This window comes from Petromyzon marinus, unplaced genomic scaffold (genome assembly GCF_048934315.1).
Source record: "Petromyzon marinus isolate PM22_M1 ecotype Great Lakes invasive population unplaced genomic scaffold, UKy_Petmar_22M1.pri1.0 PM_Scaffold_177, whole genome shotgun sequence".
NCBI lineage: Eukaryota > Metazoa > Chordata > Hyperoartia > Petromyzontiformes > Petromyzontidae > Petromyzon > Petromyzon marinus.
The window spans coordinates 1-20000 of NW_027423143.1; the positions used below are offsets into that span (position 1 = coordinate 1).

Below are 20000 nucleotides of genomic sequence, written 5' to 3' on the forward strand. Positions count from 1 at the left end.
TGGGTGGGTGGGTGAGTGGGTGAGTGGGTGGGTGGGTGAGTGAGTGAGTGGGTGAGTGACTGGGTGAGTGAGTGGGTGGGTGAGTGGGTGAGTGAGTGAGTGGGTGGGTGAGTGAGTGAGTGGGTGAGTGGGTGAGTGAGTGGGTGGGTGAGTGAGTGAGTGAGTGGGTGAGTGGGTGAGTGGGTGAGTGGGTGGGTGAGTGAGTGAGTGGGTGGGTGGGTGGGGTGAGTGAGTGAGTGGGTGAGTGAGTGAGTGGGTGAGTGAGTGGGTGGGTGAGTGGGTGAGTGGGTGGGTGAGTGGGTGGGTGGGTGGGTGAATGAGTGAGTGGGTTGGTGGGTGGGTGGGTGAGTGAGTGGGTGGGTGAGTGGGTGGGTGAGTGGGTGGGTGAGTGAGTGAGTGGGTGGGTAGGTGGGTGGGTGAGTGAGTGGGTGGGTGAGTGAGTGGAGTGGTGAGTGAGTGAGTGGGTGAGTGGGTGAGTGAGTGGGTGAGTGGGTAAGTGGGTGGGTGAGTGGGTGAGTGAGTGGGTGAGTGGGTGGTGGGTGGGTGAGTGGGTGAGTGAGTGAGTGGGTGAGTGAGTGGGTGGGGTGTGGTGGGTGGGTAAGTGAGTGGGTGAGTGAGTGAGTGGGTGAGTGAGTGAGTGGGTGAGTGGGTGAGTGAGTGAGTGAGTGGGTGAGTGGATGAGTGAGTGAGTGGGTGAGTGGGTGGGTGAGTGGGTGAGTGAGTGGGTGAGTGAGTGGGTGGGTGGGTGGGTGAGTGAGTGGGTGAGTGAGTGGGTGGGTGAGTGGGTGGGTGAGTGAGTGAGTGGGTGGGTGAGTGAGTGAGTGAGTGGGTGAGTGAGTGAGTGGGTGAGTGATTGGGTGAGTGAGTGGGTGACTGAGTGGGTGACTGAGTGGGTGACTGAGTGAGTGAGTGGCTGAGTGAGTGAGTGGGTGAGTGGGTGGGTGAGTGGGTGAGTGGGTGAGTGAGTGGGTGGGTGGGTGGGTGAGTGACTGAGTGAGTGACTGAGTGAGTGACTGAGTGACTGAGTGACTGAGTGAGTGAACAATCCGCTCACAATCCACCGTGCCTCCTTCACACCCCCTCCCCCCGCTCTCCCTCACCCTCCATAGCCTCGGCCACCCGTCAAGGAACGTGGAAAGGGCCGAGGGGCCAGCGCTTGCTCCCTACGTCAGCTGGAAGTCCGAGTTCGAGACCTGGGTCTGGGGTTCGACTCACTCGAGGTGATATTCTTCCGCTACTGTAGCGGTTCCTGCTCCCGTCAGCTATCGAATCACGACCAGGCGATCCGTAACCTTCTGTCCAGATCACACAGGTATTTAGTCACTCAGTCAGTCACTCACTCAGTCACTCAGTCACTCAGTCACTCAGTTACTCACCACCCACTCATCCAGTCACTCACCCACTCACTCACTCACTCAGACACTCACTCACTCAGTCACTCACCCACTCACTCACTCAGACACTCACTCACTCAGTCACTCACCCACTCACTCACTCAGACACTCACTCAGTCACTCAGTTAGTCACTCACTCACTCACTCAGTTAGTCACTCAGTCAGTCACTCAGTCACTCACTCAGACACTCACTCACTCACTCATACACTCACTCATTCACTCACTCACTCAGACACTCACTCATTCACTCAGTCACTCACTCAGTCACTCACTCACTCAGTTAGTCACTCAGTCACTCACTCACTCACTCAGACACTCACTCAGTCACTCAGTCACTCACTCAGTCAGTCACTCGCTCAGTCAGTCAGTCACTCACTCAGTCAGACACTCACTCAGTCACTCACTCACTCAGACACTCACTCAGTCACTCAGTCACTCACTCAGTCACTCACTCACTCACTCAGACACTCACTCACGCACTCAGACACTCACTCAGTCACTCAGTCAGCCACTCACTCATCCACCCACCCACTCACCCAGTCACTCACCCACTCAGTCACTCGCTCAGTCAGTCACTCACTCACTCAGACACTCACTCAGACACACACTCACTCACTCAGACACTCAGTCACTCACTCACTCAGTCACTCACTCACTCAGTCACTCACTCAGTCACTCACTCACTCAGACACTCACTCATTCACTCAGTCACTCACTCAGTCACTCACTCACTCAGTCACTCAGACACTCACTCACTCACTCAAACACTCACTCACTCAGACACTCACTCACTCACTCAGACACTCACTCACTCAGACACTCACTCAGACACTTACTCACTCACTCAGACACTCACTCACTCAGACACTCACTCAGACACACACTCACTCACTCAGACACTCATTCACTCACTCACTCAGTCACTCACTCAGACACTCACTCACTCAATCAACCACTCCGTCTCTCACTCAATCAGCAACTCACTCTAACCCAAAAAGTACCATCCAGACTAACAGGGACCTACCGAAACTGACAATACAGACCCAATACAGACTCACAGAGACACACAGAGACGCACAGAGACTCACAGAGACACACAGAGACTCACAGAGACTCACAGAAACTCACAGAGACAAACAGAGACTCACAGAGACACACAGAGACTCACAGAGACTCATAGAGACTCACAGAGACACACAGAGACCCACAGAGACTCACAGAGACACTCACAGAGACTCACAGAGACCCACAGAGACTCACAGAGACTCACAGAGACTCACAGAGGCACACAGAGACTCAAAGAAACACACAGAGACCCACAGAGACTCCTACACAGAGACTAACAGAGACCCACAGAGACTCACAGAGACTCACAGAGACCCACAGAGACACACAGAGGCACACAGAGACTCAAAGAAACACACAGAGACCCACAGAGACTCCTACACAGAGACTAACAGAGACCCACAGAGACCCACAGAGACACACAGAGACTCAGAGACCTACAGAGACTTACTGAGACTCACAGAGACACACAGAGACTCACAGAGACCCACAGAGACACACATACACTCACAGAGACTCAAAGAGACACACAGAGACACACAGAGACTCACAGAGACTCACAGAGACCCACAGAGACTCACAGAGACACACAGAGACTCACAGAGACTCACAGAGACCCACAGAGACTCACAGAGACACACAGAGACCCACAGAGACCCACAGAGACTCACAGAGACACACAGAGACCCACAGAGACTCACAGAGACTCACAGAGACACTCACAGAGACACACAGAGACCCACAGAGACTCACAGAGACTCACAGAGACCCACAGAGACACACAGAGGCACACAGAGACTCAAAGAAACACACAGAGACCCACAGAGACTCCTACACAGAGACTAACAGAGACTCACAGAGACCCACAGAGACACACATACACTCACAGAGACTCAAAGAGACACACAGAGACCCACAGAGACTTCTACACAGAGACTAACAGAGACCCACAGAGACTCACAGAGACACACAGAGACTCACAGAGACTCACAGAGACACACAGAGACTCACAGAGACCCACAGAGGCACACAGAGACTAACAGAGACCCACAGAGACTCACAGAGACCCACAGAGACACACAGACACTCACAGAGACTCACAGAGACTCACATAGACACACAGAGACCCACAGAGGCACACAGAGACTAACAGAGACCCACAGAGACTCACAGAGACCCACAGAGACACACAGACACTCACAGAGACTCACAGAGACACACAGACACCCACAGAGACACACAGAGACTCACAGAGACTCACAGACACCCATAGAGACACATAGAGACACATAGAGACTCACAGAGACACACAGAGACACACAGAGACTCATAGAGACTCAGATAGACCCACAGAGTCTCACACACAGAGACCCATAGAGACTCACAGAGACCCCCAGAGACTCACAGAGACCCACATAGACTCACAGAGACCCACAGAGACTCACAGAGACCCACAGAGACTCACAGAGACCCACATAGACTCACAAAGACCCACAGAGACTCACAGAGACCCACAGAGACCCACAGCGACTCACAGAGAGTCACAGAGACCCAAAGAGACTCACACAGACCCACAGACACGCACAGAGACCCACAGAGACCCACAGAGACTCACAGAGACTCAAAGAGACCCACAGAGGCTCACAGAGACCCACAGAGAACCACAGAAACTCACACACAGACGCACAGAGACTCACAGAGACACAAACAGACCCATAGAGATCCACAGAGACTCACAGAGACCCACAGAGACCCACAGAGACTCGCAGAGAACCACAGAGACACAAACAGACCCATAGAGACCCACAGACACCCACAGAGACTCACAGAGACCCACAGAGACACCCACAGAGACACCAACAGAGACCCACAGAGACTCACAGACACCCACAGAGACACCCACAGAGACACCAACAGAGACCCACAGAGACTCACAGACACTCACAGAGACCCACAGAGACTCACAGACACCCACAGACACCCACAAAGACACACAGAGACCCACAGACACCCACAGACACCCACAGAGACACACAGACACCCACAGACACCCACAGAGACACCAACAGAGACACTCAGTCACTCACTCACTCACTCAGTCACTCACTCAGACACTCACTCACTCACTCAACCACTCCGCCTCTCACTCAATCAGCAACTCACTCAGACCCAAAAAGTACCATCCAGACCCACAGGGACCCACCGAAACTGACAATACAGACCCAATACAGACTCACAGAGACACACAGAGACTCACAGAGACTCACAGAGACACACAGAGACCCACAGAGACTCACAGACACTCGCAGAGACACACAGAGAATCACAGAGACACACAGAGACACACAGAGACTCACAGAGGCTCACAGAGACTCACAGAGACACACAGAGACCCACAGAGACTCACAGAGACACACAGAGACCCACAGAGACACACAGAGACACACAGAGACCCACAGAAACACACAGACACTTATAGAGACTCACAGAGACTCACAGAGACACACAGAGACACACAGAGACTCACAGAGACTCACAGAGACACAGAAACTCACAGAGACACACAGAGACACACAGAGACTCACAGAGACACACAGAGGCCCAGAGAGTCTCACAGAGACTCACAGACACCCACAGAGGCCCACATAGACTCACAGAGCCTCACAGGGACTCACAGAGACACACAGAGACTCACAGAGACTCACTGAAACTCACAGAGACTCACAGAGACTCACAGAGACACACAGAGACTCATAGAGACTCACAGAGACAGACAGCGACTCACAGATACTCACAGAGACTCACAGAGACCCACAGAGACTCACAGAGACTCATAGAGACACACAGAGACACACAGAGACTCACAGCGACACTCACAGAGACACAGAGACTCACAGAGACCCACAGAGTCCCACAAAGACTCACAGAGACACACAGAGACACCAACAGAGACCCACAAAGACACCCACAGACACTAACAGAGACCCACAGAGACTCACAGACACTCACAGAGACCCACAGAGACACACACAGAGACCCACAGAGACTCACAGACACTAACAGAGACCCACAGAGACTCACAGACACTAACAGAGACCCACAGAGACTCACAGACACTCACAGAGACCCACAGAGACACACACAGAGACCCACAGAGACTCACAGACACTAACAGAGACCCACAGAGACTCACAGACACTAACAGAGACCCACAGAGACTCACAGAGACCCACAGACACCCACAGAGACACACAGAGACAGACAGACACCCACAGACACACACAGAGACACACATACACACACACAGACTCACAGACACCCACAGAGTCCCACAGAGACTCACAGAGACCCAAAGAGACACACAGAGACTCACAGAGACTCACAGAGACTCACAGACACCCAAAGAGACACACAGAGACTCACAGAGACACACAGAGACTCACAGAGATCCACAGAGACACACACAGAGACACACACAGAGACTCACAGACACCCACAGAGACACCCACAGACACTCACAGACACCCACAGAGACACCCACAGAGACACCCACAGAGACACCCACAGAGACCCACAGAGACACACAGACACCCACAGAGACACCCACAGAGACTCACAGAGACACACAGAGACACCCATAGAGACACCCACAGAGACCCACAGAGACACCCACAGAGACTCAAAGACACCCACAGAGACACACAGACACCTACAGAGACAACCACAGAGACACCCACAGAGACAGCCACAGAGACTCACAGACACCCACAGATACTCACAGACACCCACAGAGACTCACAGAGACCCACAAACACCCACAGAGACACACAGGCACCCACAGACACACACAGAGACACACAGACACACACAGAGACACCCACAGAGACCCACAGACACCCACAGAGACCCACAGAGACCAACAGAGACTCACAGACACCCACAGAGACACACAGAGAGACCAACAGAGACCCACAGAGACACCCACAGACACTCACAGAGACTCACAGAGACTAACAGAGACTCACAGACACTTACAGACACCCAAAGAGACCCACAGAGACACCCACAGAGACCCACAGAGACACCCACAGAGACCCACAGAGACCCACAGAGACCCACAGAGAATCAAAGACACTCACAGATACCCACAGAGACACACAGACACCCACAGAGACACACAGAGACTCACAGAGACCCACAGAGACTCACAGAGACACACAGAGATTCACAGAGAATCACAGAGACCCCCAGAGTCTCACATACACCCACAGACACCCACAGAGACACCCACAGACACTCACAGATACCCACAGAGACAGGCACAGAGACACACAGAGACCCACAGAGACTCACAGACACCCACAGAGACCCACAGAGACTCACAGACACCCACAGAGACCCACAAAGACACACACAGAGACCCACAGAGACACCCACAGACACTCACACAGACCCACAGAGACTCACAGAGACCCACAGACACACACAGAGACACACACAGAGACCCACAGCGACTCACAGACACCCACAGACACTCACAGATACCCACAGAGACACACAGAGACACCCACAGAGACACCCACAGAGACACACAGAGACCCACAGAGACTCACAGACACCCACAGAGACACACAGCGACACTCACAGAGACACCCACAGAGACACACAGAGACCCACAGAGACTCACAGACACCCACAGAGACAGGCACAGAGACACACAGAGACCCACAGAGACTCACAGACACCCACAGAGACTCACAGACACCCACAGAGACACACAGCGACACTCACAGAGACACCCACAGAGACTCACAGACACGCACAGAGACTCACAGAGACTCACAGACACCCACAGACACCCACAGAGACACCAACAGAGACCCACAGAGACTCACAGAGACACACAGACACCCACAGAGACACACAGAGACTCACAGAGACACACAGAGACCCACAGAGACTCACAGAGACACACAGAGACCCACAGACACCCACAGAGACCCACAGACACACACAGAGACACACAGACACCCACAGACACACACAGAGACTCACAGAGACACACAGAGACCCACAGACACCCACAGACACCCACAGAGACACACAGAGACCCACAGAGACCCACAGACACCCACAGAGACTCACAGACACCCACAGACACCCACAGAGACTCACAGAGACACACAGAGACTCACATAGACCCACAGAGACTCACAGAGATCCACAGAGACACACACAGAGACTCAGAGACACCCACAGAGACATCCACAGACACTCACAGACACCCACAGAGACTCACAGACACCCAAAGAGACACACAGAGACTCACAGAGACACACAGAGACTCACAGAGATCCACAGAGACACACACAGAGACTCAGAGACACCCACAGAGACATCCACAGACACTCACAGACACCCACAGAGACCCTTAGACACCCACAGAGACACACAGAGACACCCACAGAGACCCAAAGAGACTCACAGAGACCCACAGAGACTCACAGACACCCACAGAGACACACAGAGACACACATAGACCCACAGACACCCATAGAGACTCACAGAGACACACAGAGACACCCACAGAGACACACACAGAGACTCAAAGACACCCACAGAGACTCACAGACACCCACAGACACTCACAGACACCCACAGAGACCCACAGAGACACCCACAGAGACTCACAGACACTCACAGAGACCCACAGAGACACACACAGAGACTCAAAGACACCCACAGAGACTCACAGACACCCACAGAGACACACAGACACCCACAGAGACCCACAGAGACACCCACAGAGACTCACAGACACTCACAGAGACCCACAGAGACACACACAGAGACTCAAAGACACCCACAGAGACTCACAGACACCCACAGACACTCACAGACACCCACAGAGACACCCACAGACAATCACAGAGACCCATAGAGACTCACAGACACCCACAGAGACACACAAAGACTCACAGAGACACACACAGACACCGACAGAGACACCCACAGAGACCCACAGAGACCCACAGAGACACACAGACACCCACAGACACTCACAGACACCCATAGAGACCCAAAGACACCCACAGAGACACACAGAGACACCTACAGAGACCCAAAGAGACTCACAGAGACCCACAGAAACTCACAGACACCCACAGAGACACACAGAGACACCCACAGAGACACACGCAGAGACCCACAGAGACACCCACAAAGACTCACAGACACCCACAGAGACACACAGAGACACCCACAGAGACACCCACAGACACTCACAGAGACCCATAGAGACTCACAGACACCCACAGAGACACACAGAGACACCCACAGAGACCCACAGAGACCCACAGAGACCCACAGATACCCACAGAGACACCCACAGAGACACACAGAGACTCACAGACACCCACAGAGACTCACAGACACCCACAGACACACACAGAGACACCCACAGACACTCACAGAGACCCACAGATACCCACAGAGACACCCACAGAGACACACAGAGACTCACAGACACCCACAGAGACCCACAGAGACCCACAGATACCCACAGAGACACCAACAGACACTCACAGACACCCACAGAGACACACAGAGACTCACAGAGAAACACAGAGACTCACAGAGATCCACAGAGACACACACAGAGACTCACAGAGACCCACAGAGACACACAGACACCCAAAGAGACACACAGAGACTCACAGAGAAACACAGAGACTCACAGAGATCCACAGAGACACACACAGAGACTCACAGAGACCCACAGAGACCCACAGAGACTCACAGACACTCACATAGACCCAAAGAGACTCACAGAGACTCACAGACACTCACATAGACCCACAGAGACACCCACAGAGACAGCCACAGAGACTCACAGACACCCACAGACACTCACAGACACCCACACACACACACAGAGACACACACACACATACACAGACACTCACAGACACCCATAGAGACGCACAGAGACCCACACACACACACAGAGACACACAGACACCCACACACACACAGAGACACACAGACACCCACAGAGAAACACAGAGACCCACAGACACACACACAGACACCCACAGAGACCCACAGACACCCACAGAGACTCACAGACACCCACAGAGACACACAGACACTCACAGAGACCCACAGAGACCCACAGAGACTCACAGACACCCAAAGAGACACACAGAGACTCACAGAGACACACAGAGACTCACAGAGATCCACAGAGACACACACAGAGACTCAGAGACACCCACAAAGACACCCACAGACACTCACAGACACCCACAGAGACCCATAGACACACACAGAGACTCACAGAGACACACAGAGACACACAGATTCCCACAGAGACTCACAGACACCCACAGAGACACACAGACACCCACAGACACCCAAAGAGACACACAGAGACTCACAGAGACACACAGAGACTCACAGAGATCCACAGAGACACACACAGAGACTCACAGACACCCACAGACACTCACAGACACCCACACACACACACAGAGACACACACACATACACAGACACTCACAGACACCCATAGAGACACACAGAGACGCACACACACACACAGAGACACACAGACACCCACACACACACAGAGACACACAGACACCCACAGAGAAACACAGAGACCCACAGACACACACAGAGACACCCACAGAGACCCACAGACACCCACAGAGACTCACAGACACCCACAGAGACACACAGACACTCACAGAGACCCACAGAGACCCACAGAGACTCACAGACACCCAAAGAGACACACAGAGACTCACAGAGACACACAGAGACTCACAGAGATCCACAGTGACACACACAGAGACTCAGAGACACCCACAAAGACACCCACAGACACTCACAGACACCCACAGATACCCACAGACACCCACAGAGACACCAACAGAGAGACACAGAGACTCACAGACACTCACATAGACCCAAAGAGACTCACAGAGACTCACAGACACTCACATAGACCCACAGAGACACCCACAGAGACACACAGAGACCCACAGACACCCACAGAGACCCACAGACACCCACAGAGACAACCACAGAGACACCCACAGAGACAGCCACAGAGACTCACAGACACCCACAGAGACTCACAGACACCCACAGACACTCACAGACACCCACACACACACACAGAGACACACACACATACACAGACACTCACAGACACCCATAGAGACGCACAGAGACCCACACACACACACAGAGACACACAGACACCCACACACACACAGAGACACACAGACACCCACAGAGAAACACAGAGACCCACAGACACACACAGAGACACCCACAGAGACCCACAGACACCCACAGAGACTCACAGACACCCACAGAGACCCACAGAGACTCACAGACACCCAAAGAGACACACAGAGACTCACAGAGACACACAGAGACTCACAGAGATCCACAGAGACACACACAGAGACTCAGAGACACCCACAAAGACACCCACAGACACTCACAGACACCCACAGAGACCCATAGACACACACAGAGACTCACAGACACCCACAGAGACACACAGACACCCACAGAGACACACAGAGACACACAGACACCCACAGACACCCACAGAGACACACAGAGACAAACAGACACCCACAGAGACACACAGAGACACACAGAGACCTACAGAGACACACAGAAACCTACAGAGACTCACAGACACCCACAGAGACACACAGACACCCACAGAGACCCACAGAGACTCACAGAGACTCACAGACACCCACAGACACACAGAGACCCACAGAGACACATAGAGACACACAGAGACTGACAGACACCCACAGAGACACACAGAGACACAGAGACACTCACAGAGACCCACAGACACCCACAGAGACTCACAGACACCCACAGAGACACACAGACACCCACAGAGACACACAGAGATACACAGACACCCACAGACACCCACAGAGACACACAGAGACACACAGACACCCACAGAGACACACAGAGACACACAGAGACCTACAGAGACACACAGAAACCTACAGAGACTCACAGACAACCACAGAGACACACAGACACCCACAGAGACACTCAGAGACACACAGACACCCACAGACACCCACAGAGACACACAGAGACACACAGAGACCTACAGAGACACACAGAAACCTACAGAGACTCACAGACACCCACAGAGACACACAGACACCCACAGAGACCCACAGAGACTCAACAGAGACTCACAGACACGCACAGACACACAGAGACCCAAAGAGACACACAGAGACACACAGAGACTCACAGACACCCACAGAGACCCACAGAGATACACAGAGACTCACAGACACCCACAGACACCCACAGAGACCCAAAGACACCCACAGTGACTCACAGAGAAACTCACAGACGCACACAGAGACCCACAGAGACACACAGAGACCCGTAGAGACACACAGAGACACAAAGACACCCACAGAGACCCACAGACACCCACAGAGACACACAGAGACACCCACAGACGCACACAGAGACACAGAGAGACCCACAGACACCCACAGAGACCCACAGAGACACACAGAGACACCCACAGACACACACAGAGACACCCACAGAGACACACAGAGACACAAAGACACCCACAGAGACCCACAGACACCCACAGAGACACACAGAGACACCCACAGACGCACACAGAGACCCACAGACACCCACAGAGACCCACAGAGACACACAGAGACTCACAGACACCCACAGAGACCCACAGAGATACACAGAGACTCACAGACACCCACAGACACCCACAGAGACACACAGAGACCCATAGACACCCACAGAGACTCACAGAGACCCACAGAGACACATAGAGACACACAGACACCCACAGACACCCACAGAGACACACAGAGACAAACAGACACCCACAGAGACACACAGAGACACACAGAGACCTACAGAGACACACAGAAACCTACAGAGACTCACAGACACCCACAGAGACACACAGACACTCAAAGAGACCCACAGACACACACAGAGACTCACAGACACCCACAGAGACACACAGACACCCACAGAGACATACAGAGATACACAGACACCCACAGACACCCACAGAGACACACAGAGACACACAGACACCCACAGAGACACACAGAGACACACAGAGACCTACAGAGACACACAGAAACCTACAGAGACTCACAGACACCCACAGAGACACACAGACACCCACAGAGACCCACAGAGACTCAACAGAGACTCACAGACACCCACAGAGACACACAGACACCCACAGAGACCCACAGAGACTCAACAGAGACTCACAGACACCCACAGACACACACAGAGACCCACAGAGACTCACAGACACCCACAGACACACACAGAGACCCACAGAGACTCACAGACACCCACAGAGACACACAGATACACCCACAGACACCCACAGAGACACACAGACACACACAGAGACACACAGAGACTCACAGACACCCACAGAGACACACAGAGACCCACAGAGACTCACAGACACCCACAGAGACACACAGAGACACCCACAGACACACACAGAGACACACAGAGACACAGAGACACCCACAGAGACCCACAGACACCCACAGAGACTCACAGACACCCACAGACACCCACAGAGACACACAGAGACGCACAGACACCCACAGAGACACACAGAGACACACAGACACACAGATACACCCACAGACACCCACAGACACCCACAGAGACACACAGAGACACAGAGACACCCACAGACACCCACAGAGACTCACAGCCACCCACAGACACCCACAGAGACTCACAGACACCCACATAGACACACTGAGACACAGATACACCCACAGACACCCACACAGACACACAGAGACACAGAGACACCCACAGACACCCACAGACACCCACAGAGACACACACAGACACGGAGATCCCAACAGACACCCACAGAGATACACAGAGACTCACACAGACCCCCACAGACACCCACAGAGACACACAGAGACACCCACAGAAACACACAGAGACACACAGAGACACAGAAACACCCACAGAGACACACAGACACACACAGAGACACCCACATACACCCACAGACACCCACAGAGACCCACAGAGATACAGAGAATCACAGACACCCATAGAGACACACAGAGACACAGATACACCCACATACACCCACAGAGACACACAGAGACACAGATACACCCACATACACCCACAGAGACACACAGAGACACAGAGACACCCACAGACACCCACAGAGACCCACAGACACCCACAGAGACCCACAGAGACCCACAGAGACCCACAGACACCCATAGAGACACAGAGACTCACAGACACCCACAGAGACACACAGACACCCACAGAGACCCACAGAGACTCAACAGAGACTCACAGACACCCACAGAGACCCACAGAGACACAGAGACACCCACAGACATCCACAGAGTCCCACAGACACCCACAGACACCCACAGAAACACACAGAGACACACAGTCACCCACAGAGACACACAGAGACACAGAGACACCCACAGACACCCACAGAGACACACAGTCACCCACAGAGACCCACAGAGACACACAGAGACACAGAGACTCACAGACACCCACAGAGACACACAGACACCCACAGAGACCCACAGAGACTCAACAGAGACTCACAGACACCCACAGAGACCCACAGAGATACACAGAGACTCACAGACACCCACAGACACCCACAGAGACCCATAGACACCCACAGAGACTCACAGAGACACCCACAGACGCACACAGAGACCCACAGAGACACACAGAGACCCATAGAGACACACAGAGACACAAAGACACCCACAGAGACCCACAGACACCCACAGAGACACGCAGACACCCACAGAGACACACAGAGACACACAGACACCCACAGACACCCACAGAGACACACAGAGACAAACAGACACCCACAGAGACACACAGAGACACACAGAGACCTACAGAGACACACAGAAACCTACAGAGACTCACAGACACCCACAGAGACTCACAGACACCCACAGACACACAGAGACCCACAGAGACACACAGAGACACACAGAGACTGACAGACACCCACAGAGACACACAGAGACACAGTGACACTCAAAGAGACCCACAAACACACACAGAGACTCACAGACACCCACAGAGACACACAGACACCCACAGAGACACACAGAGATACACAGACACCCACAGACACCCACAGAGACACACAGAGACACACAGAGACACACAGAGACCTACAGAGACTCACAGACACCCACAGAGACACACAGACACCCACAGAGACACACAGAGACACACAGTGACTCACAGAGAAACCCACAGACGCACACAGAGACCCACAGAGACACACAGAGACCCATAGAGACACACAGAGACACACAGAGACCCATAGAGACACACAGAGACACAAAGACACCCACAGAGACCCACAGACACCCACAGACACCCACAGACGCACACAGAGACACACAGAGACCCACAGACACCCACAGAGACCCACAGAGACACACAAAGACACCCACAGACACACACAGAGACACCCACAGAGACACACAGAGACACACAGAGACCCACAGACACCCACAGAGACCCACAGAGACACACAGAAACCCACAGAGACTCAACAGAGACTCACAGACACCCACAGAGACACACAGACACCCACAGAGACCCACAGAGACTCAACAGAGACTCACAGACACCCACAGACACACAGACACCCACAGAGACCCACAGAGATACACAGAGACTCACAGACACTCACAGACACCCACAGAGACCCATAGACACCCACAGAGACTCACAGAGACACCCACAGACGCACACAGAGACCCACAGAGACACACAGAGACCCATAGAGACACACAGAGACACAAATACACCCACAGAGACCCACAGACACCCACAGAGACACGCAGACACCCACAGAGACACACAGAGACACACAGACACCCACAGACACCCACAGAGACACACAGAGACAAACAGACACCCACAGAGACACACAGAGACACACAGAGACCTACAGAGACACACAGAAACCTACAGAGACTCACAGACACCCACAGAGACACACAGACACCCACAGAGACCCACAGAGACTCACAGAGACTCACAGACACCCACAGACACACAGAGACACATAGAGACACACAGAGACTGACAGACACCCACAGAGACACACAGAGACACAGAGACACTCAAAGAGACCCACAAACACACACAGAGACTCACAGACACCCACAGAGACACACAGACACCCACAGAGACACACAGAGATACACAGACACCCACAGACACCCACAGAGACACACAGAGACACACAGAGACACACAGAGACCTACAGAGACACACAGAAACCTACAGAGACTCACAGACACCCACAGAGACACACAGACACCCACAGAGACACACAGAGACACACAGACACTCACAGACACCCACAGAGACTCACAGAGACACACAGACACCCACAGAGACACACAGAGACACACAGAGACCTACAGAGACACACAGAAACCTACAGAGACTCACAGACACCCACAGAGACACACAGACACCCACAGAGACCCACAGAGACTCAACAGAGACTCACAGACACCCACAGACACACAGAGACCTAAAGAGACACACAGAGACACACAGAGACTCACAGACACCCACAGAGACCCAAAGAGATACACAGAGACTCACAGACACCCACAGAGACACACAGATACCCACAGAGACCCACAGAGACTCACAGAGACTCACAGACACCCACAGACACACAGAGACCCACAGAGACACATAGAGACACAGAGACACTCAAAGAGACCCACAGACACCCACAGAGACTCACAGACACCCACAGAGACACACAGACACCCACAGAGACACACAGCGATACACAGACACCCACAGACACCCACAGAGACACACAGAGACACACAGACACCCACAGAGACACACAGAGACACACAGAGACCTACAGAGACACACAGAAACCTACAGAGACTCACAGACACCCACAGAGACACACAGACACCCACAGAGACACACAGAGACACACAGACACCCATAGACACCCACAGAGACACACAGAGACACACAGACACCCACAGAGACACACAGAGACCCAAAGAGACACACAAAGACACACAGAGACTCACAGACACCCACAGAGACCCACAGAGATACACAGAGACTCACAGACACCCACAGACACCCACAGAGACCCACAGACACCCACAGAGACACGCAGACACCCACAGAGACACACAGAGACACACAGACACCCACAGACACCCACAGAGACACACATTGACAAACAGACACCCACAGAGACACACAGAGACACACAGAGACCTACAGAGACACACAGAAACCTACAGAGACTCACAGACACCCACAGAGACACACAGACACCCACAGAGACCCACAGAGACTCACAGAGACTCACAGACACCCACAGACAGACACAGACCCACAGAGACACATAGAGACACACAGAGACTGACAGACACCCACAGAGACACACAGAGACACAGAGACACTCAAAGAGACCCACAGACACCCACAGAGACTCACAGACACCCACAGAGACACACAGACACCCACAGAGACACACAGAGATACACAGACACCCACAGACACCCACAGAGACACACAGAGACACACAGACACCCACAGAGACACACAGAGACACACAGAGACCTACAGAGACACACAGAAACCTACAGAGACTCACAGACACCCACAGAGATACACAGACACCCACAGAGACACACAGAGACACACAGACACCCACAGACACCCACAGAGACACATAGAGACACACAGACACCCACAGAGACACACAGAGACACACAGAGACACACAGAGACCTACAGAGACACACAGAAACCTACAGAGACTCACAGACACCCACAGAGACACACAGACACCCACAGAGACCCACAGAGACTCAACAGAGACACACAGAGACCCATAGAGACACACAGAGACAGAAAGACACCCACAGAGACCCACAGACACCCACAGAGACACACAGAGACACCCACAGACGCACACAGAGACCCACAGAGACACACAGAGACCCATAGAGACACACAGAGACACAAAGACACCCACAGAGACCCACAGACACCCACAGAGACACACAGAGACCCACAGACACCCACAGAGACCCACAGAGACACACAAAGACTCCCACATACACACACAGAGACACCCACAGACACCCACAGAGACCCACAGAGACTCACAGACACCCACAGAGACACACAGACACACAAATACACCGACATACACCCACAGAGAAACACAGAGACACACAGAGACACACAGAGACTCACAGACACCCACAGAGACACACAGACACACAGATACACCCACAGACACCCACAGAGACACACAGACACACACAGAGACACACAGAGACTCACAGACACCCACAGAGACACACAGAGACCCACAGAGACTCACAGACACCCACAGAGACACACAGAGACACCCACAGACACACACAGAGACACACAGAGACACAGAGACACCCACAGAGACCCACAGACACCCACAGAGACTCACAGACACCCACAGAGACACCCACAGACACCCACAGAGACACACAGACACTCACAGAGACTCACAGACACCCACAGAGACACACAGAGACACAGAGACACCCACAGAGACTCACAGAGACACCCACAGAGATTTACAGAGACTCACAGACACCCACAGACACCCACAGAGACACACAGAGACCCACAGAGACTCACAGACACCCACAGAGACACACAAAGACACAGAGACACCCACAGACACCCTCAGACACCGACAAAGACACTCAGATACGCACAGACACCCACAGACACACACAGAGACACACAGACACCCACACAGACACACAGAGACCCACAGACACCCACAGAGACCCACAGACACCCACAGAGACCCACAGAGACTCACAGACACCCACAGAGACACACAGAGACACAGATACACCCACAGACACCCACAGAGACACACAGAGACACAGAGATCCCAACAGACACCCACAGAGACACACAGAGACACAGATACACCCACAGAGACCCACAGAGACACACAGAGACACAGAGACACCCACAGACACCCACAGAGACACACAGAGACCCACAGAGACTCACAGACACCCACAGAGACACACAGAGACCCACAGTCACCCACAGAGACTCACAGAGACACCCACAGACACCCACAGAGACACACAGAGACACATAGACCCCAACAGACACCCACAGAGATACACAGAGACTCACACAGACCCCTACAGTCACCCACAGAGACCCACAGAGACCTACAGACACCCACAGAGAGAAACAGAGACACACAGAGACACAGAGACCCCAACAGACACCCACAGACACCCACAGAGATACACAAAGACTCACACAGACCCCCACAGACACCCACAGACACCCACAGAGACACACAGAGACTCACAGAGACTCACAGACACCCACAGAGACACACAGAGACACCCACAGAAACACACAGAGACACACAGAGACATAGAGACACCCACAGAGACACACAGACACACACAGAGACACCCAAATACACCCACAGACACCCACAGAGACCCACAGAGATACAGAGAATCACAGACACCCATAGACACCCACAGAGACACACAGAGACACAGATACACCCACATACACCCACAGAGACACACAGAGACACAGATACACCCACAGACACCCACAGAGACCCACAGACACCCACAGAGACTCACAGACACCCATAGAGACACACAGAGACACAGATACACCCACATACACCCACAGAGACACACAGAGACACAGAGACACCCACAGACACCCACAGAGACCCACAGAGACCCACAGAGGCACAGAGACTCACAGACACCCACAGACACCCACAGACACCCACAGACACCCACAGACACCCACAGACACACAGAGACACACAGACACCCACAGACACCCACAGACACCCACAGAGACACACAGAGACCCACAGAGACTCACAGACACCCACATAGACACACAGAGACACAGATACACCCACAGACACTCACAGACACCCACAGACACCCACAGACACCCACAGAGACACACAGAGACCCACAGAGACTCACAGACACCCACATAGACACACAGAGACACAGATACACCCACAGACACTCACAGACACCCACAGAGACTCACAGACACCCACAGACACCCACAGAGACACATAGACACACAGAGACACACAGACACCCACAGAGACACATAGACACACAGAGACACACCGAGACCCACTCGCACTCCCTCCCTGCTCAAGCGCTTCCTAGCTCACCGGATTCCTCGACCGTTCGTGAACCCTTCCTCACCTCCCAATCCGACATCAGCAGGACAGGCAGGGAGCTTGAGAGCGGGCGACTAACGTGGAGCCCTGGTGGAGGAGGTGGAGGAGGTGGAGGAGGTGGAGCAGGTGGAGGTGGTGGAGGTGCT

The 20000-nt window shown here is 53.3% G+C and overlaps 1 protein-coding gene across 1 annotated transcript in view; it reads left to right on the plus strand.

The window, feature by feature from the left end:
- The first annotated feature begins 1101 nt into the window (after positions 1–1101).
- Positions 1102–20000, plus strand: part of LOC142922805 (uncharacterized) — a 26146-nt gene continuing 7247 nt past the window's right edge. The window contains exon 1 of the mRNA XM_076063742.1: positions 1102–1312. The gene's annotated coding sequence lies outside the window, so the exon portion shown is untranslated. The remainder of the gene's footprint in view (positions 1313–20000) is intronic.